General features: G+C 45.3%; 2 long non-coding RNA genes across 3 annotated transcripts; one reads left to right on the forward strand and one right to left on the reverse strand.

Annotated features, from left to right (window-relative positions):
- Positions 1–17: 17 nt before the first annotated feature.
- Positions 18–15,189, forward strand: LOC143821419 (uncharacterized). 2 transcript variants are annotated; one of them, XR_013225796.1, is made up of 3 exons: positions 18–289; positions 11,642–11,864; positions 14,765–15,189. It is a non-coding gene; the product is annotated as an uncharacterized LOC143821419 (long non-coding RNA). The 2 variants fall into 2 exon arrangements; XR_013225795.1 differs by having other exon boundaries at positions 11,754–11,864.
- On the reverse strand, positions 11,738–18,135 carry LOC143821420 (uncharacterized). The gene is made up of 4 exons (XR_013225797.1): positions 17,988–18,135; positions 16,841–16,885; positions 13,607–13,733; positions 11,738–11,873 (listed from the first exon to the last, which is right to left on the reverse strand). It is a non-coding gene; the product is annotated as an uncharacterized LOC143821420 (long non-coding RNA).
- Between the last annotated feature and the right edge of the window lie 3,335 nt (positions 18,136–21,470).

Consider the following 21,470-nt stretch of genomic DNA (forward strand, 5'->3'; position numbering starts at 1 on the left):
CTGTGGCACCCGGCAGGAGAGAAATCTCTGCGGAAAAAGTAAAGCAAGCTTGAAGGAGGATGTCAGCTATTTTGCTTGCTGCCTGAATTAGGCAAAGTGCTGAGCACATGAAGAAATGTCTCGGTGTCCACATAACAGTGCTGCTGCAGTCTTAACAGGAAGCCACAGCTGCGAGTGAGCAGCAGAAACCACATGATCTATGGCAATTCTCTGTCCCGGCCCTCTTCCTGCCTGCGAGGACCCAGCCATGGGGAGAGGCACTGAGCTGCCAGTGTGACTCCGCCAGCTGGTGAGTTCCTGTGGGTGGCACAGGCAGAGGAGGCGAGGGGGGAGGCTGTGCCAGCCCTAACTCTTCCTTATTGCTTCAGAGGCTTAACTTGGCTTGGAGGTTTGCAGCTTAGCAGCTGTGACGCTGAACAAAGGGTCTCTCATGGCCCTGAAGCCAGCAATGGGGGTGGGGGGATTTGGGCCAGAGCCCCTCCCTCTTAAGGAGACCTAAATCCAGCTGACACAAGCAGGCGCTTTTCTTCCCTTAGGTGCAGGGTCAGGAACGGAAATGGTTATTCGGTTATTCGGTGTGGTAAGAGAAAGAGAGATGCCATCAGAAAGAGGGGCACTTCTAAGGATACAACCAAATTTGAAGTTATGCTAACCCAATCGCTAATCTACTTACCTACTTACCATGAGAAGGGAATTAATAAAGTACAAAGGCCTTATGCCCACCTCAAAGAACCTGCAGTATCAAATGAGATCTTTTGTGTGGGAATTTTTTGCATCAACAATAGAGCAGTTAAGTCATTAGACTTAATAGTCTTATAGAGGGGCCCTCCTTTAGATGGTAATGCAATGTGTACAAATGCAAACACTCCTGCTAAAGCCAGGGGCATGGGGGTTGCCAGCTCCAGCCTGGGAAATTCCTGGAGATCTGGAGCAGTACTTGAGGAGTGAAGAGTTTGTGGGAGACAGGAAACTCACTGGGGCTGTGGTGCCAGAGAGGACACCCTCCAAATGAGAGTTCCCAGTGGCAGCCAGGGACTTCCACTAGACCGGCAATCTGGAGCAGCAGCTGCCCTGTGAGGCAAGCAGCAGGGCCAGGTGCACAGCTGCGAGTTGCTCCTGCAGCCAGCTGTCACTTGGCCAGGCCAGGGCCTTCTGCCTGGTCTACAGAGCAGTGCCTGCAGCACTGTGGGAAGTGGCAGCTCCAGGCACTGCTGCAGCCCTGGGTGCCACACTCATACCAGGGTGGTGGGTGGCCGAGCCCTGCTCACCTGGACTGCCACTCCCTGCCTCTTAAGGACCAACAAGACTTCCAGGGCATAAGCTTTCGAGAGTCAAAGCTCCCTCCATCAGATACGAAATTAATAATAATTAAAACAAACTATTAATAAGGTAGCACTTTAAAAAGGGATGAATCATATACATGGAAAATAAGTCCATTCATGGTTATTGGCCACAATGAGCAATGGAATTTCCAGGATGAGAAGCAGAAACCCTCTGAATACCAGTGCTGGAGGTCAACAATAGGGCAGGCTTTGGCTTGTAAGACTTTGGAGGAATCTGGTTGACCACTGTGTGAAAAAGAAGCTGCTGAATTAGAGAGACCACTGGTCTCCTCCCAGCCAGCTGTTCTTAGTTGCCAGTATTTACAAACAGAAACAGAGCTGGAAGGTACCCCAAGGATCATCTAGCCCTACCTTAGCACACAACAGGAAATTCAAAGCTATCCCACCATAACCCCCACCCCCTCCTCTTGTTCTATACCCAAAGGAAAGCCCAAAACATCCAAGATCTCTGGACCAATTGGCCTGGAAAACTATTCCTTCCTTACCCCAAAGTGGTGATCAGCATTACCATGGGCATTTAAGAAAGGGTCACAGGAGCCAAGCGTTGGCTCCTCCCTTCCTGTCTTTTCTCACAATCTGCCTAAAGTCATAGCCAGACAGAATAAGCATTGCTGTCAGATGGCTATCTAGCCTCTGCTTAAAAGCCTCCCAAGGAGGAGGTTTCCTTGCTTCGGGAAAACTGACTTAATTACTTAATTAAGCTCACTTTACTTAATTTTCTGGTTATTTACTCCTGTTTACGAAGAGGGATACTTTGAATTCTCATAACTTAAAAAATGCACAACACTATATTTAAAAACCAAACTTGGAATATTCCAGACTTGTTGACCTAAGTGTAAACTGGCAAAACCGTAAACTTTAGGCCCATTTCAGGTGGGCATAAACAGAGTGTAAACAATGAGGGCCCTGTTCTTCAAACCAAACCTTACAGCGGTTATGATACCATCATTCATCTGTCCAAATTACCATTGTAATTTGGACAGATTATAGGTATTTCCTAATTTAGGTCCAAAGCCTCTCCTTGATTTTTTGAATTTTCAGGCATTAAACTAATATAACGCCAAAGAGCAAACAAACATCTCTCGACCTGCTCTCACAGCCATCTAATTACTGGAAAACAGACATTTCCAAAGAAAGAACTTCAGTAATTCATGACATGAGAAAGATGAGAAAAGTGAAATATGTAAGAGTGCACAGAGAAGGGGATATTTCACCCCAGTGTGGCGATAGAAAATGCGGTCAAGTCACAGCTGACTTATGGCAACTCCATAGGGTTCTCAAGGTAAGAGATGTTCAAAGGTGATTTGTCATTGCCTGCCCCTGCATCGTGACCCTGGTGTTCCTTGGAGGTCTTCCATCCAAATACTAGGTCATTTCCGCATTTCAGCCAAAATAGCGACATGCATTCTGATTCCAATCGCGTGATTTTATATCGCGCCACCTGCCCCCTCCTCACCTTGATGATGTTTTGCCTTTTTTAGCTGCCGTCTCATACATCTTCCCCTCCTCAGCTGTGGCTTGAAAAGGCAGAAGAGATAGCAATGCACCTTTTACAGTCCTCTCATCGGCCTGTCAATCACTCTAGGTGACCAATCACATCCCGGCAAATCCAGTTGGTGTTTAAGCCCAGAATTTTTATTTTTAAAAAATTATGAATTATTCGTTGCTATGAGATTACATGGCATCATATATGCATGGCATCTTTTAAACACACTCCAAAAATAATGCATTTTCAAGTTTTGGTGAAAAGTCACTTTGAGAAGTCCCATTTTTATCTTTTCAACTTTTGGGACTTCAGTACATTTGAGAACCCACACTTCTGGAACGGTCCTGAATGTGAGATGCTTGTTTGGGTCTATAGACCTGCCTATGCGTGTGTTCACCTATGCGTTGATCTACGCGCGGAGCCATTTTAAAAAAGAAAAAATTATTCCCATGCCCAGGACCACAAGAAATGGAGGCAGGTGTGAGGGCGGGATGAAGCTGGGTGAACCCTCCATACTTTCTTTTGGTTTGTTGAAGGCTGATTACTTTCTGGTCACTAGCGCTTTTTAGGGTGGTATATCCACTTTTGGAGATTCCCTGAGTCACACGTTAAAATGGAGGAAATAGCAAGCCAGCAGCTGAGCAGACTCTGAATGTGCCCGACATCATGTGGAGGGGCCAGAATATGCCACCTACATTAGAGGGCTTTCCAGCTACGTTTTAAAGGTGCGGAAATGCTGCTAGTCAGAGCTGACCCAGCTTAGCGTCCGAATTCTGATGAGATGTAGCTAGCCTAGGCTGTCCCGGTCAGGGCTTCCCCCATTTCTTCTGCTGTGTTTTCCAAATTAATAAATGTTCCCACTGTGAAATGCAACCATACAGTGAGAGACTTGAACCCACCATCTTTACCAGCAAGCCTGACATGGCAGGGGGAGGAGTCCAGAAAGTGTTGGATTCCTGAATGCTGTTTGTTCAAAAAGTCATATATCCTGTTTTCTGTTTCATAGAGCTTTATTGCTGCCGCTGCTTCACATCCAGACCACTCATTGGCCTAATTTCTTAGATGGCCAAGCAACATTCCAAAGAGACTGGCCAGTGGCAACTTTCCCGAGCTAAGGAAGGATGGATAGAAAAGTTCTTCTGACTTATTCCATCCCATTTCTCATGGGAAGATCCAGAACAATACTTCTACAAGGAAGTGGTTATGCTATCACACAGCATCACAACCCCGGCCTTGAGGGAGGTCGCAGGAAAGATGGATGGAAGGAATATTCTTTCTGTTCACTATAATCGATTAGTATTTTCTGTTCATTTGAAAATCCCGCACAGAAAGCAGAAAGGAAAAGGATGCTAAAATGGCCTCACCATATGTATCAGGGCATTCTTCATTCTGCTATGGAAACTTGCTGGGTGACTCCTCTCTAGTTTAATCTACCTTGCAAGGTTGTTGCCATGCAGATCAAGTAGAAGGGGAGAACAATCTTGTAAGTCTCACTAGGGAGTCAGGTTACCTGCCCGTAGCTGGCAACTGGTAAGGACCTGAAAGATTTGGAGACTGGCAAGAATGGCAAAACGAGATGCCACAACCTCAATTCTGTCTGGAAACAATTTATTTGTCTGTCTGTCTGTCTGTCTGTCTGTCTGTCTGTCTGTCTGTTATCTAATGCCACTCTTGGCCAGGACATTCTAGGAATTTCCTAGATCTCTATGGTTTATCATTTCCTAGAGCTCTGCACAATCTGATGATGTCACTTTCAGGTTGTTCTTTTACTGGAAATGATGTCATAGCACTGCACTACACTAGGGTTGCCAGGCAACCAGTGGGAAAACTGAGAGGACAGACAGGGTAGCTGTCATATCAGGGGGGACTCTAGGAATTATTGGAAACTCTATTCTCCACCACTCAGGTATTCTCCAGGGGTGACATAACAGCACACACAGTGTCTTTTTCCCCTGCTTGGAGGGGCAGTGGGCAAGAAGAACTAGGCCATGGAATTCTCCACATGGGACAGGCAGGGTGGGGGGACAACTACCGATCCTATACTGTGCAGTATAGGATCGGTAGTTGTCCCTTTTCACTTCCCCTGCTCATTCAAGCAGTGACAAGGACAGGGGCAAAGGCAAGAGGCTGCTCAGCTGCCAGCAACCAAGCAGCCCTGTAGTGGGATAGAAAGCACATAAAGGTCCTTTCCCTTCCCTCCATCAGGGACAGAGTTACCAACCGCCAGGTGAGACTTGGAGCCTACCTAGAATTTCAATTGGTCTCCAAAATACATGGATCAGTTCCTTGCAATAAAATGGCTGCTTTGGAGGGTGTACTGTATGGCATTTGGCCTGAGAAGGTCTTTCCACGTCCCAGACCCCTCCTTCCCCAGGTTCTGCCCCCCAATCTCCAGGAATTTCCAAACCTGGATTTGGCAGCTCTTGGGAGCTCCGCAGTGTTTCCTCCCCTGCAAGCAGGCCAGGCCCATGGCATCAGGCAGACTGACTTCTCTCTCCCTCCTCGGGCTCAGCTGCAGCGAGGCATGGGTCCAGGCTCTCTTCGCAGCAGCTCAGCGGCTTCATGGGACTGTCACGGGGTCGCTGGGTGCAGCAGGCAAGGCCTCCACAGCGTTAGATTCACCACGCAAGAGAACTGCCGGCAGCTCTGGAGACTGAACTGGAAGGAAACTGGAAGGCCGGGCTTGGGCAAAGGAGGAGCTCTCCAGGTTGCAGGACAGGTTTGGCAGCAAAACAACTTGCTGGCCTGGCAAAAAGGAAAGCAGCCCGCCAGTTGCCGTCTCCTCTGCCACAGCCTGTGCTGGAACGCCAGCCCCTGCTCAGAATCCTGGAGCTGGAGTATGGGTGGGATAGGGTTGCCAGCTCCGGGTTAGGGGAAACCTGGAGAGTTTGGGGGTGGAGCCTGCAGAGGGAGGGGAGGGACTTCATCATCTGTTCCACATACTATATTTCTGGTAAGGCCTTGGAGGAGGAGTGTGTCTCATGGCTTGAGTGCCACTCAGCTGGCATTGTTGCTTTGCAGAATGCTGAACCATCCTCCGAGGATGCATTTACTGTGCTGACCTTCATGCTGCAGAAGCAACCAATGAGTGGACGGAAGCCAGAAACCGAGGGTAGTTGGGGTATTCCATCCAAGGTGCTCTGTTGAGCCATTGGTATTTAGGCTTAGAGCTCAACTAGATGAGAAGTAGGCAAACTGTGGTTTTCTTTATTGGATTCCATTAGGGAGGGGAAATGCACAGACAAATTGGGTTACCAACCTCCAGGGGTCCTGGAGATCTTGTGGAATTACAACACCCCTAGAGGACAAGAGACATTCCCCTGGAAAAAAAATTGGCTCCTTTGGAAGTCAGAATCTGTAGTGTTACATCCCAATGAGATTCTTCCCTTCTCCCAAAATGCACTCTCCCTGGGTTGTACCCCTCAAATCTACAGGCATTTCCTAACCTGGAGTTGATCACTATATACACAAACCCCAGGACTGTGACCTTGATCCTGCAGGAAGACAGGCACATCTCTGCAATGTCAGCCTAACCTTGCCTTTGGTGGCTGCCCAGGGTGAGCTTGCTGTGCCATCAAGCCTGCCTTGTGAATTCATGACGAATGCTACTAGGTCAAGCGGGAGGCACATTACAGCTGCTCAGAAAGCATTAAAGGATTCATGTTTGCATTATTATACTGCTGCTGGCTGACTATCCCCTTGCCATGACTATCCCCTTGCCATGGAAATAGTCCAAGCTGATGGGTTTGCTCCTTATTGCATGAAAGCAAGGATGTCCGTGCTCAGGAAAGAAGAGAGGGTTAAAAGATCCAGCCTTCTGGTCAGCCCAGATGCAACAGCTGCAGGCACGGAAGATGTAATTTTGCAGGGTTAGGCTCCAGAACACCTAAATTTACAACTGTCCCTGATAGCAGATGTGCATAAAGCTGGAGAATGAATTCACCATCTCAGTCGCCTTGGGCAATTGTATCTGGAATGCCCTCCCTTTGGATATTCGCCCAGAGTGGAAATTATTGTCTTCCTGGTGCTGTTTCAAACTGGCATTTTTTTATGCTCAGCAGAGGCCAGGCTTTTTCGGGAAACAGTTCCTCCAGGCTTTTTGGCAAATGGTTCCCTTCCCCTGCCCAGCCCCGTGTATAAGGCTGTCATATTTGGTTTTCTGTTTTCAAACGGCTTCTGCTGAACTGCTGGCACTTAATCTTATGCCATATTTAGCTCCCATCATTCTGCTATTTTAAAGTTCTCCCTTCAATATTATTACTAATGCCCAGCAAGAAGATTAACCCCATAAGCAGATCATTGGGATATTTGGTTAATAGAGAAGAGTTTTGCCCAGTCATAGAAATGTGATACTGAGTGCAGTACATAAATCTCCCAAGCAGAGTACTGCAAAGAAGGTAAACTTACATTTCTTCAAGTCGATCCAGGTCACGATTAGGTTGCAATCAAAAGAAGACAAAGAAGCCTAATTTAAAGAATCTCCCCCCCCCCAAAAAAAAATCACCAGCTTATCTGGCATGAGGGACTTTGCCCTCCTGCATGCTGCCCACTTCTCAAAAACTACATCATTATGTCATGAAATGTCAGGTTACCAGATGTCCTCTTTATGCTATCCATCCTCTTTTGGGATTTTCTTTAAAAAGCTCATTAAAATGTGCTCTTTAGGGGTTGGAAGGTTAGGAATATTCCTAGTTAGTAGCAGTCATCGCAATTTATATAGCAGGTGTACTTAAAATGAGATTTGCTACAATGATCACTTGTTTGAAGTAGTCAGGAAATATGTCCTCTTTTTTTTTGCTTTTCAAAGCATGTCAGCCTTATGGGTCCCCTGCTCATTCTGTCTGTCAAGGGAGATGAAAGGCAGGGAAATAGCTTTGCAAGAACAGCAGGCGGAGATGGAGAGCACAGCCTGTAGGCAGACAATCCCTCCTCCAGAGTGACGAGAATGAATTCCCTTTCACAATGGCCACGGCAGCCGCCTTGATCCAACAGCAGAAGCTTGCAAGTCCTAACTGAAGTCAGTTCTCCCAGACTCAAACAGCAGAGCAATTTCTCCTGGGCATCGTTAAAGCATTCGGAAGCACGAAGGGGATTTCTGGCTCATGAACCATCTTACTGTTCTGGAGTGTCTGGAGCAGGTCAAGCCTGTTCTCATTGTACTGGCCTCTCCTCAGAAGCCATTCCCTCTGAACTCTGGTCTGGGAGGTCACATTTCTAGGTATGAACCTGCAGGGCTGGGAAAAGGAGGCCTTTGCTAGTGTCTGTATACTGTGCATGGATTAGAAAACTAAAGACAGCCCCTTTGATCCAAGATAACACAAAGGTGGCCCACTGCTTTGGGTTGGAGGCTGCAAGACACTGGGAGGGTGTGCCTGTGTAGCTCCCTAGACGGAGACCATTCCAACTCATCCACCCAAGAACGCCATTATATACATAATTTTCCTTAATGTAGTTATAAAGAGGGTGTTCAAAGCTCTCCTGACTCCTTCATGAATATGTCCTTGTGCTGCGTCAATGGATGCACACACAAGAACGGAGAGCCAGGGATTTCTGAAGGAGGAACAGGGAGAAAAGCAAGATAAATTCACTAGGAAGACCTTCCATTCCTCTTCAAACAATTGTTTGTAGAGTTACAGAGCAAAAAAGGCCTTGTAGCTGGATAACAGTGTTCTGCTGCTTTTGTCAGGCTAATGATTTAGAAAAGTACACTGACATTTCCTAAGGGGGTGCTCATTGACAGCTCTGTGCAGCATCCAGGGTCCTTGATCTGGAAATTCCCAAGGACGAATCCACCATTTTGGTTGCGCCTGACAAAGTGAGCTCTGTCTGGCACAACTAATGTGTGAGTCTTGAAGTTTCTCCAAGGCTGCAGATTTACATGGCTACCCCACTGGAAACTGTCTGTGAAATTATTGGACAGTGAATGAGTTCTTCCTAGCATTTAACCTGAGTCTAGTTTGCTGACTGCTTTGATGGCAATCCTCCAGAGGACGACGACTTCCTGAACTGCTGCCAATAGAGTCTGCAAGGGCCTCTTCTGCCTTTGCAGCTCACTGATGTCAACAGGAAGCAACGCCCCCCCCCCCCGAAAAGGCTCTGCATGGCTGATGCAGATATCCAGACCAGTCTGTGTATGGAGTTAAACAAATGGTGGGTGAGGAAGGGGGACCCAGAAACTGCTGCAGAAATCCCCTATGGCCCTGGGAGGTTGAGAGCAAGGGGTCCCCCAAGCTCACCTCCAGTTGCAGTCTGGGCTCTTCCTCTTTACCACATGAGATGCCCTGGCTGCCCCCTTTGACCCCCAGGATCAGAGGGATCCTCTGGTGCTCTAGGGACATGTTGGGGAGCACACTGAGGATCTCTGTAGAATGGAACAGAAAAGGAAGGGCAATTGTTATTCCAGATTGGGAAACACCTGGAGATCTAAGAGGTGGAACCTGAGGAGGATGGGCTTCAATGGGGAAAAATGCCATAGAATCTACCTTCCACAGAGACAATTTTCTCCATATGAGCTGGTCTCTGTTAACTGAAGATCAGTTGTAAGCCCAGGAGATCTTCAGTCTGGAGACTGACAAACCTACTAGAATTTTTTTTTAAATACAAATGTTTGGCCATCCTGGCATCTTCCCTTGGGAAGTGCTCCCATACTGGGAGCATATTTTCTCTGCAATAAATTACATTTTGGGGGAGGATTGGAAAATGCAACTATCTCTCTCCTTTAGCACTTTTAGGTCAATTCTGTGCTGAGTTGCACAAATGCCACGTGTATCTACTGGATGGGATCCATAGCATTTCTAGAACAAACAAAACACCCCTCCCTTCCCGCCAAATCTCATAGTTTTGTGTACCTTTTAAAAGTTCCATTTATCTTAAATGACTTGTTTAGTCTGTAGAGGTCGAGTGTTCTTTGTGGCGGCTGGTCAAGCGTAGACGTGCTCATCTAGGCACTCAGAGGGAGAGGAGACCCGAATTCCAGCAAAGCTACCCCCCCTTGACTTTTTTTCCAAGGACAGATGGCCTGCTCCCCCCTCTAGCACAAGTCTGCCCTCATTTTATCACATTGTCAATTTCACCTCTGGGCTTGGTGAAATTGACAAAGGCCCCTCCCTATTTTTAGCCATTTTCTGGGGAGGTGTGCTTGGAGTGCACAGTGTTCAGTCTCTCAGTGGTATTAGAAGCATAACCCATTCATACCCACAACATCACATTATTTCAAGGGGTGGGGGGAGCAATAAGAAATTGCTGCTTGTGGATGAGGAATCTGACCTGCATGCCGGGATTTTTAATTAATGGTCAGTCACATGTATTGAGGACAGAATAATTACAGCAGTTTAAGTGCTCCGGATGCATATGGATTTGCCTGATTAGTTATTCTTGAGGTTCCAAAGATTAGCTATTCTTGAGGTCTCTTCAGCAGATGAAACTGAAGCAGAGCTGGTTCTGCACTTACTTTTTTGTTTCTGTTGTCGATCCTGCTGAATTCAGATCTATCTGAACCCAAATCTTCTGCCTTCATTTTTCCCGAATTGAAACAGTCGTTGCCTTCTATACTTAATTACGTGGCTGCTCTCTCCCTCCAGCTTGTTTGGGGAAGGTAAGAGGGGGGAGGAGAGCAGTGGTTGCAAAGCTCCAGCTGGTATTGAAGGAGCACAAGGCTGGAGAGGGGGTTATTTCCTGGCATTTCCCTATATTGATCTGTATTGCTGCAGTTCTTTCCAGCTCAGGATCCATGCATATGAACAGCCATACAGGTCTGGAGGCTGGAGTGAAGAGGGCAAGGGGATGAAATTGCCTGCTCCCATACATTTGTGGAAGAGAAGAAATTTCAACTCTTGTTTCTTTCCTTAAACCCTCTAGCCCAAATGGCTCTTCCTGCTTGAGCTTCAGCAATAGAAAGGATAGTGGCAAAATGGAATAGTAGGGTTCTGTCCAGTATTTCTGAAGCCTAGAGAGAGAGCTTGTGCAGACAGTATGTCTGAATGTAATGTGAAAGGCAGTGGAATGTATTGGCAGAGTTTGAATATGCAAAGGAGTCAAGCACCAGGCTGTTTAAAGAACTAAATAGTTTTTATTAAGAGAAAAAACTATGTATAGAAAAGAGAGAGAGGCACACAAAGACCTAACTGTTCTAACAGCTGTCTGCAGTCATTCTTCTGTTGGTTCTGGAGACAAACAGGGAGTACGTATGCTCAAAAGAGCAGGAAGTGTCTGATTGAGCCAATCAGGACACAGGAGGGGATAATTTGGAAAATATCAGGAAGTTTCTGATCTAACAATGCATAATACACATTTACTCTAGTGCCCCCTGCAGGGCAATCTTCATATGCTTCTGAATCATATACACACTACAGATCTTGCATATTCCAACTAAATGAAGGGCAAAATAGGGATAGTCAGAAGTTACCTGACATTTTTTAAGTATGTTGTTTAAATCGGAGATGGTGGACTCCTTGAGTTTTAGCTTGGTGGCTGATTATTCCTTCTTTAAGCTATGAACCCAGAAAGGTTGACTTTTTTATCAATTAGAACTAATGATTAAGGAATGGTTTCCTGATAAGTGGAGAAACTTAATGGTTTACCCATCAGAGCTTGTGGAAGATGCTCCAACCAGCTAAAGAGGGGGAGGAGAGATTGCCTGAAAAACAACCACTAGCAGTTTTGGGATCTAAAGGGACAGCAAAAGCTGAGAGTTGGTCAAAAGTGAAGCATCTCTGGAAATCTGATATAGGATAATAACATGGCTGCCTTGCAGCTTGGCTTCCACTTGTATATATATTTGTTAATATGTCAGAATATTATATGTTGTCCGCAGTCTTTCATCCATCCAGAGGAATCCAAATCTAGCTGTGCTTTCCTGCTGAAACTTCACATTACTGTGGAAAGTAAGAAACACTCATAAAAGGAGACCTTCTTGGGTACCAAAGACTCTAGGACCAGTGGAGCAGCAGAAGAGTTCCTGACACTGCAGCTGAGAAAGATGTGGACAACCAACCTTCTTGAGTGGATCCATCACCATGCAGAGAGGCTGCTACCAGGTTATTGTTCTGTAGATAAAGACACTTATGATCAGTATATCTCAGAGGCTATAACTATGTGGTCCTATACATGCAGGGACAAATTCTGGGCTCGTTGTAGGCATATCAAGGAGCATGGCAGAAAACGTGGGGGTGAAAGTGGCTTTGGAATAACATCATAGGAGGCACAATCATGGGGTCTCTAATTGGCAGGGAGCCCCAATGGAGATCTCGTTGGACCCCTAACCATAAACAGGCTTCAGTAGATGTCTGGCCAATCTGAAAAAAAAATCTCCAGAGAAGTAGAAGTTGTAGGTAGCCCATGTTTGTCCCTAAGAAAATCCAAAAGTATTCTGGAAATTCTGGTGCCATCTGAGATCTTTTCTACACCTAGGATTTTCTAGTTTAATGAAGTCCATATCTCATCCCCTCTGCTCCTTAAAAATCTCACTGTCTGCTTCGACATGGGAGCATAAAATGGCAACCTCTCCTTGGTAATACAGCAGTCACTGAAGGAACAGGAGGAAGACAAGTCTACATGGATTGCCCCTGTGTTGCTGCGACCTCCCCTTGTCCCTCTTTCCCTCTGTGGCATGGAGGAGATGGAGATTGCAGCACCCCAGCATTGGTGTTGTCCTTTCCCTTTGCTTTCCCTGTCTTAAATGAGCCATGTTGAAAAGGTACATCAAGGCTCATCTGGGGAAGGGGAGGGGGCTTGAAAGGCCCAATTAGCTCACCCCGTCCCTGTTCTGCCTGCAGGCATCCCACCGTTCCACCACTGATCCAGGTCAAGGGTGGCTTTCCTTTGACCCAGCCCTGTATCATATCACAGTTCTCTATGCCAGCTGTTTTTTGTCCAGCACTCAGTGACTAAACTAGGAATGCACAACTGAAACAGTCAGGGGGACCATCTGGAATCATGACTGGAGTCCAATGAGAACAAGAAGAGAAGAGGTGGCTTTTTAATACCCTGCTTTTTGTTACCTGAAGAAGCCCCAAAGCGGCTTACAAACACTTGTTCCCTCTTCTCCCCACAACAGACACCCTGTGAGGTCGGTAGGGCTGAGAGAGCTCTAACAGAACTGCTCTGCAAAAACAGCCTTAAGAGAACTGTGAGTGGCCCAAGGTCACCCAGCTGGCTGCATGTGGAGGAGTGGGGGATCAAACCCACTGGGAATTTCTCCCTTGCCTCCCAGTAGCTTGCATTTGTAAATCCTGAGGTGCTGCAGGGAAGTCTCTTGTGCTTCCAAGTGTCCTGGGACAAACTTCTTCCTTGCACTGAAAGCAGCTGCAGATGGAAGTGCTTGAAATGAAACTGGGAAATTTCCAGGGGCATCAGAGTGCCAGATCTCAACTGGGAAACACTGTTCTACTCTCCATCCCCACCCTATGCCAACTTCTTATCAAAGGGATGCAGCAAAGAATTTCAAGGAGGGGGAGAAGGGAGAGGAATAAGAATACCCAGTTCCTAAGAATGGCATTCTGATCTGTATCTCTTCCCGATCCCCACCCTATCCCTGCAACTTCTTTCCCCAACCCAGGGAGAGGTGGCCAGAAGGGAGAGTTTTTTTTTGGGGGGGGAGGGGGGGTAATGTCTCAAGGCTGCTTAACACAGCTCTGCTAAACTACATATATATTCTGGGCCATATACAGTGCTTCTCAAGACTAGGTGACAGATCTTCTTTCTTTGTCTGTCGCCAATTTATGTATTCATTTTCCTTCCATTCCACTGGAATGTACAGCAGAGAAACCAGGGCCAATACCTTCACCAAAAAGCTCATTGAACCAATCCACCATATCTTGGTCCACAACTCCATAGCCAGGTGACACCGTTGGCTTTTCTTCACAATTCTTTATAAAGAGATTTCGCTTGTCGACATGGTCCCGTGTCTGTGAAAAGAGATTGGCAGCTCTGTATGGATGCGTTTCCTATCCTCCAGCCAATAGAACCCATTTAGATTCCCAATGGATCATAATCCCCTTCCCTTTTGCAGAAGTTAGCTAAATCCAGCATCATGCTGTCACCCACCACGAGCTATCTAGGAAGGGCGGGATACAGAAATGAAGCCATATATTATCATTCTTATAAAGTTATTATCACACTAAAATCAACTGTTAGGATTCAAAAAACAAGAACTGTGCAATACTTTCAATTAGGACAAATACAAATAACACAAAACAACATGCAAGTTCCTGATATCTCCATCAGACTGGATATTTGGGGGGGGGGGAAGGAACAGAAGATGAAGAAGAGCGGGGGTTTTGTACCCAACTTTTTTATGACCCAAAAGAGTCTCAAAGCAGCTTGCGGTCACCCACAGCTGACACCCTTTGAAGTAGATTCAAGTGGGTAGCCATGTTGGTATGAAGTAGCACAACAGAAGCACCTTTAAGACCAGCAAAGATTTATTCAAGGTGTAAGTTTTCAAGTGCATGGAGTGGGTGGAGGCGGATAGGGCAAGCAACTAGTCTCTTTTAATGATTTCTTTTCACAACTAGGAAAGTGTCTGCTATTAATTACCAACATGGACAGTTGTATTTCTCCCATGTTTTTTGTGAACTCCAACTGAACTCAAAAGGACTGATTACCTGTTTTAGCAAAGAATGATCACATGGCATCATATGGCTTAATTTGGATATTATGACACACTTTACTAATTTGCCACAATTTATTTTTGCCATATATCTGTACGCTTATGATCTTTGTTCTATTTAGTCTGAGGAAGAGTGCATGCACTCAAAAGCTCACGCCTTGAATAAATCTTTGTTGGTCTTAAAGGTGCTATTGGACTCAATTTTCCTTTGAGGTAGGTAAGTCTGAGAGAACTGTGACTGGCCCAAGGGAATCAAACCCAGTTCTTCAGATTAGAGGCTGCCACTCTTAACCACTGCCCCAAGCTGGCTCTCTCTTTGATTTTTAGGTCATGATCATAAGACCACCTCATTAACATTGTGTGGAATGCTGAGGAAGAATGAAGAGTCAACATACTACTGTAAAAAAAAAAGGCATCCATTCTCATTAAGAGTTTTGGAGAATTCAGAAGCTGCACGCTGGTTGATGTTCTTTCAGTTGACTCTAATAAAAATCATTGTGTGGCTTTTCTTTATGGATTCTGTTTTGATCCAATGTGGCCACTTATGACATCTGTTGAGGAGGTCCCTGTGATTATGCAAACAGGAAATCAAATCCAACTTTGTAAACTCTTGGTGTCACTTCGTGTTGTAGTTAAAAGAGAATTGCTGGTGATTCTTGCATCTTACAGCCCTACCCTTAGCCCTAACTAAAAGCGTTTAGGATGGCAACCAAGCCCTGTGCTGACGTGTCCCTGAGTTGCAATGATGTATATCGAGGCCACACTGGCATATCTAGAAATTAACCCACAGCAAGTTGCACCAGTGCCAAATCAGCAGAAGAGTATACCAGCAAAGGACACGGTGGCAGCAGAGGTGTGCTGTGGGTGGAGTTGGACTCAATTGGCTTCCTAATCTTGGCCAGCCTTTCATAACGCTCCAAGTACCAGCGATTGCTACATCAGCAAAACCCCTTGCATAGCTCATGCTAGCAGTTCCTGCACCTCTCTTCTTGCCCAGCACAGCTGAGGATGCTGACTAAGCAGCACTCTCCCCTCTCCATCCCACATAGTCACCGCTCCCTCTGCCCCTATAAACCCTAAAAGAGACACACACAGGCTCAGGGGCTAGGGCACTTCTCTGGCCTATGCTTGCACACTTAGAGCACAGAGCCTCTCGCTTGTGGTGGGAATGCACTTAAAGGGCACAGAAGTGGGAGCACTTAGCGCAAGCCATGAGCAGGAAAGCAAACACTGTGGCTGCCTTTGACTAGCACAGTTCTGCTCAAAACCCTTACAGGTGGTCCCTCCTAGGACACAAACACCAGTGGGAAGGCCCTGCTCCTCCCACAGAGGTGTAGGGACAATGCACTCCACAAAAGTCCTGAAGACACTCTGGGACATCGACCTCTTACTTGTGATTGGGTTGTATGCCGCTGACACATGTGCAGTGTGCAGTGCAACAGATATGCATTTTAAAAAGAGCCCAAATCTTCAGCAACATGGAGAAATTCTTGCAGGTCTGCTCAATTCCTACTTATCCAGTGCGGCTTACTCTTAGGGAAGTGTGCCTAGGATTGCACTGCCAGTCTCCTCACAAGTTGTATAGAGGAATATATCTAGCAATGTCTTGTGTTGGGTCAGCTTTCCCTCAACGATTCAACAAGTCCTCCTTTTACGGAGTTAAAATAATAATGGGATTTAAGGATGGAATTCTCACCAAAATGGTGGGATATTTAAGGATATGTTGAAACCGGGGGGGGGGCTATCTGAAAATGATTTACAGGTTATTGAGTAGATTACCTGAGGGTCAAACTATACTTGACAGCGCCCCCCCCCCCACACACACACACATGTTGCCCACAAAATATGAAATCATATCTAGTTTGGCATGAAGAAAGGGAGAAAACTGGGAAGAACCTGCTCTGCTCACAGACAATTAAGACCAGAGGATACCCAGAAGCATCCAATAAGGGGCTCTTGCCTTTCAATTCATAGCCTAGAGTTGGAAGAAAGATTAGACTGGCATGGGGAGGAGAGGAAGACCTTCAGTGCTCTCAGAAGCCCTTCCCTCACCTGCTCCCATTGGTTCCTATTGTATTTTTAAAATTGCAAGCAGCATAGGGTCCCAAACGGGAAGAAAAGCCCTTGAATCCAGTCTTGCCTCCAGCTCCCATAATAGCAGCTAGCAGTTAAGCGTGCAGAGCCAGAGTGGGGGTGTGGGGGGAGGAGTACCGCCTTATACTGAGTCAGACCATTGGTCCGTCAAGGCCGGTATTGTCTGTGTTGACTGGCAGCACCTCTCCAGGGTCTCGGGTGGAGGTCTTTCATATAACCTGTCACCAGGGGCAGACTGAGAAACTAAAACAGCCCTGGGGAGAACCCATCAGTTCCCAGGCAAGAAGAAAAAGAATCAATGCAACAGACCTTGGTTTGGCTTACGGGTTTCTTGAAATCCAGAACTTGTGCATTCTGCAGAGACAGAAACAGTTCTTGGTTAGAGATCCTGGCGAGGAAATTCTTGAAACCTTCTATAAAACACTCTGGGTGATGCATGAATGGGTTGCCCTCGTGGTTTATGACTGATGCCTAACATCTGCCAGAGGGTATTTGGACAGGGTTTGGGGATTGCAGTGCGAAGGGAGGGGCACCTAAGGCTTTCCCATGGATACTAATGGATATATTAAGATTCCCTAATGCACTGGGGGATTTGAGAATCTTTGGTGATTTTGCTGGGAATGTTGCAGAGGCCTGGAAAACTAGGCTCAATGGGGCAGAAGACAGACTTCTACCCCAGTGTTCTCTTTTCCTCCCAGGCAGGAATCTGGCTCTGTGGTTTCCTACGTAGCTGGAAGAAGTAATGAGACTTTGGCAGTCTTGAACAAGATTGACAGAAAACTGGAACAAAGTCTGACAGAACACACAAGAAGGCTTATCACATGGTGATGGTCATAGTGAAGAGATCCTAAATTTCAACAATTATTTCGGCCAATCCAGCATTTAATATCTCCACGGTCTAAGCTATTGATGTAGCTATTCACTGTGATTGGTTATATGTCAGATGTGTTCTGAACTGGCCTGTGATTTTGAAAAGTCGCCAATGCAGAAAGAAGCCACCACGAAAGGTCATGAATGCCCAGTACAATGAAGGAGTCCTTACATAGCACACAGAATAATCACATTGCACCATTTCATCAATAAGCAACAACAAATGCATAGATGCAGCTTTGAGATTAGCGGATTTCCATGGGAAACGGCCCTGTAGATTATTCTGAATTCCAAACTGGAAACAGATGAAAAAGCCCAAAATGACCCAATTAAAAAAAAGAAAAGTTCCTTGGTTGTGCTTCCTATTCATCAATCATTAAGCATTTTAGACACACTTCAAGCCAAATCAGTATGAAAAGTATCACAAGTCCCCAGAAATAAATCGAAGCTGCAAAAGCAAGAAGAAAACAACATGCAGTGATTCTCAAGTCTGACCTATCCCCAACCACCTGGTGTGTTATAAGAAATGGGGGAAAAAACCACTAGAGATCACAGACTACACACTCATAAGGACATGTCCACTTACAATACATGTTGTGGTTGTCTTTATGTCCAAAATTAAGTAGACGAAAAGCAGACATCTCACCAGGCTTGAAAACATATTTGGAAGTGTGTGGCAACCGTAATCACATCTGCGACAAGTAGCAGATTTGACTTCGTTCACAATAGCTCTGCAGAAAATTCCATTAAAGAATACAAATGGCAGAGAAGGTCAGTGTCACATCTGCTAGAATCAATTATAGGCGTTCTGTCTAGCTTCAGAAACTGTTGGTTGTCCTAATAATGCAGGTAGCTGCAAAGAGTAAAAGATGCAGACATGCTAATTAAAATTAAAGAACCCCTAGTGGACGATTTACTGGTAAGAGTGCGTTGACTAGAAATTGCTGGCAGTATTTGAAAGATTAGTGAAGATTTACAAGTCTTCCTAAACACTTCCTAAAAGTGTTTCCTTTGTCCCTCATGCTCCTAGTGTGGTGGTTTCAGGTGTGATGAATCCCCATATTTTCTAATGACTGGATGTGGTGGTAAATATGGTATATTATTACTTATTCTTTGTTGCTATTGTTATTTTTTTATTAGGAATGTAGAAAAGGGAAAGGTATAAAACCATACCTGTTTTACACTGGTAAATACCTTGTTACACCATTACTTTACTATTTATATACAATATACAACAGTACTTAAGGTTAGATATATATTAAGCTATTTCTAATGTCTTTTAACTGTATCTCTATCAGGCTAACCACATCTTTTTAAATTCTTTCTTTGGGGAACTTGTGATTTCAGTATTCAATAAAAGGTAACTGACCCTACACAAAAAGGGCCTGTGTATTGATATTTTAAAATCCCTTCTTAAACACTGAAAGCTTATGCATCAGCATAACATGCTGCATCTTATATATGCACAATTCCATTTTTTGTTTTAAGTTTTGGGTTAAGAGTATCCTGAGTGCTAGGTAGCTGCCTCCAAAGATTTATAAATCCTTTCTCTCTTAGAGAGAATCAGATTCAGTGTAAAACCAAATATTTCACACATTTCCTCATGGATTTGTCTCCTGAACTCTCAAACCGTGTGCATTCTTACCTCATAAGCAAAAAAAAAAAAAAAAAAAAAGATCCAACAGAGTTGGGTGCTTCTCTAACAGAGGTTAGAGGCCCCATAAAATGTTTGCTTATATTCTGCTGTTCATCCCATGGGGGATCCAATACAGCTTGAATAATAAAAAAATACAATAGAAACACTGCTGCCCCTGCAGTCTCTTCAGCAGCAGAGAGCAAAAGGCATTACCTGGGATACTTCTGCTCAAGAAGAAAGGCCAGCCTCCTCAGCCTGCAAACTCCTGGTTCACCTGCTTTTTATAGCCTCCCCAAAGCAATCATCTCCAAAATGATAGTGCAACATGCAAATGGTGAGTACCAACTCCAGGAAGAGTTAAATGCCTCCCCGAAATACAAGAAGACTAACGGTTGGTTAGTAGACAGTAAATTTGCAGCCAGGCATTGAAATGAAACAGGGCATGACATCTCCAATGTCCTGAAATGTTTTGTCCATGGCCTTCTCTTTCCTGATGGAAAAGGCATAGCATGAAATATTTGAAAGGGAAATTACAATAATAATAACAATAGTCCAAGTGTGGTCACTGTAATGCACATCAGAAAGCAGCCTGAAGGAAGGTCAGTTCATTGACTTGAAGGCCAGAACCTCAGAAAAAAACACAACATGGGGCAGAAAGAATGAGCAGAGAAATCTTGAGAGGAGCACTGATACAATAAGCCATTTTCATCCTCCTCTGACAGCAATGGATGGGTCAGGCTCACCCTGAACCACTTCCACTATGGCCAGCCCCTGAAATCTTCAGCAGTGTATCTTATCTGGATTCTTCCAGTGTCATCCTGAATTGATTGACACTGTTTGAAGCCCATTGACTTCAAAGGAGTTACACAAATGTGACTCTAGTAAGGATGGCACACGATGCCTTTCCTGAGAGCCAACTCCAGTGAATAACCCTGAGTGGGTCTGGTTGGGTCTGCTGCCAGTCAGTTGCCATCCTGACAGGTGCCATCTGTCACTTTGGAAGGTGGTTGTCTTCCTCAGGCCCACCTCCACCCAGTTTGGAGACCCTGTTTGATGTCATGGTGAAGATAGGTGGCCTCTAATCTGGAGAACCCAGGTTGATTCCCCACTCCTCCACATGCAGCCAACTGAGTGATCTTGGACCAGTTACAGTTTTCTCAGAACTCTCTCAGCCCCACCTACATCACAGGGAGTCTGTTAAGGGCAGAGGAAAGAAAGCTACTCTGAGATTCCTTTGGGTAGTGAAAAGTGGGGTATAAAAACTGACTATTCTTGAAACTCCTTTAGATAGTAAAAAGTGGGGTACAAAAAAAACAGCTCTTCTTCTAGCCAGTGAAATGCAAAGAATCTCCCTCCTCACTTCCCCAATCTATGCAAATTATATCCTTGACCAAAAATAAATCCTTTTGCTTTGATTTCCAAGTGAGTCCATTCCTTCCAACTGTTGTTTCTGGGGAACACCTGGGGCTCAGTGGAAGAGAATCTACTTTTGCATGGAGAGGGTCCCAGGCATTAAAAGGTGCTGATGATGTGAACAGCATTGACCCAAGATTCAGCTAGCAGCCATCAGTCAGAGCAGAGAATATCAACCTTAATAGATGGATGTTCTGACTTGGTAAAAAGCAGGTTCATATATTTCTGATCATGCAGGATTGGCACTCCTTATTTGATTGGTATGGGAAAAGGTTCTTTCGTTTTGTTGGCTGCCTATTAATCGTAATTCTCCCAGGCTCCCAACTGAAAAGTTATTTTTTTGGCACCTCCATGTCTCTATTTTTATTTTCACAACAACCTTGGGAGGTAGGTTAGGCTAAAGGAGAAGGACTGGACTGGAGTCTCAGTGGGCTTCATGGTCAGTGGGGATTTGAACCAGGGTCTCCCAGATGCCAGAGAGACCAACACTCTCTCCACCGTGTCACGCTCCCTTGGGAAACTTGTTCTGCAGACTTTACACTGCAGGGGAAGGCTTTTTTAGAAGTGCCCCCGAATCTTGGAACAGTGCAAATTAAACATTCCTTTTCCAAAGTTGTATGTTTTATACAAGCTACCTTCAGGGTGAGCTGTCATTTCACCACTAAAACATATTAGCTTTAAAAACAACAACACCCACATAAATCTAGAAAAGCAGTTCCTTTGCAACTGCACAAACAGAAACCTGGGGACGGGGAAGACTAACGGTTGGTTAGTAGAGAGTAAATCTGCAGCCAGGATTTGAAAGGAAGCAGGGCATGTCGTCTCCAAAGTCCTGAAACTGAAACCGAAGGTTAATATCTGGGATTCAGATCAAGTCCTCCAGGATGTGGGTTCAATAAACAAATAAAATGCTCATTGGTGAAATGACCACAGAGCACAGAACAGAACAGACCTGAAATGGTAAATTAGCCATAAGCCATTCAGACCCAGTCGGCTTAAAAGATCACAGATAGCCACGCA

This window comes from Paroedura picta, chromosome 12 (assembly GCF_049243985.1).
Source record: "Paroedura picta isolate Pp20150507F chromosome 12, Ppicta_v3.0, whole genome shotgun sequence".
In the NCBI taxonomy this organism is placed as follows: Eukaryota; Metazoa; Chordata; class Lepidosauria; order Squamata; family Gekkonidae; genus Paroedura; species Paroedura picta.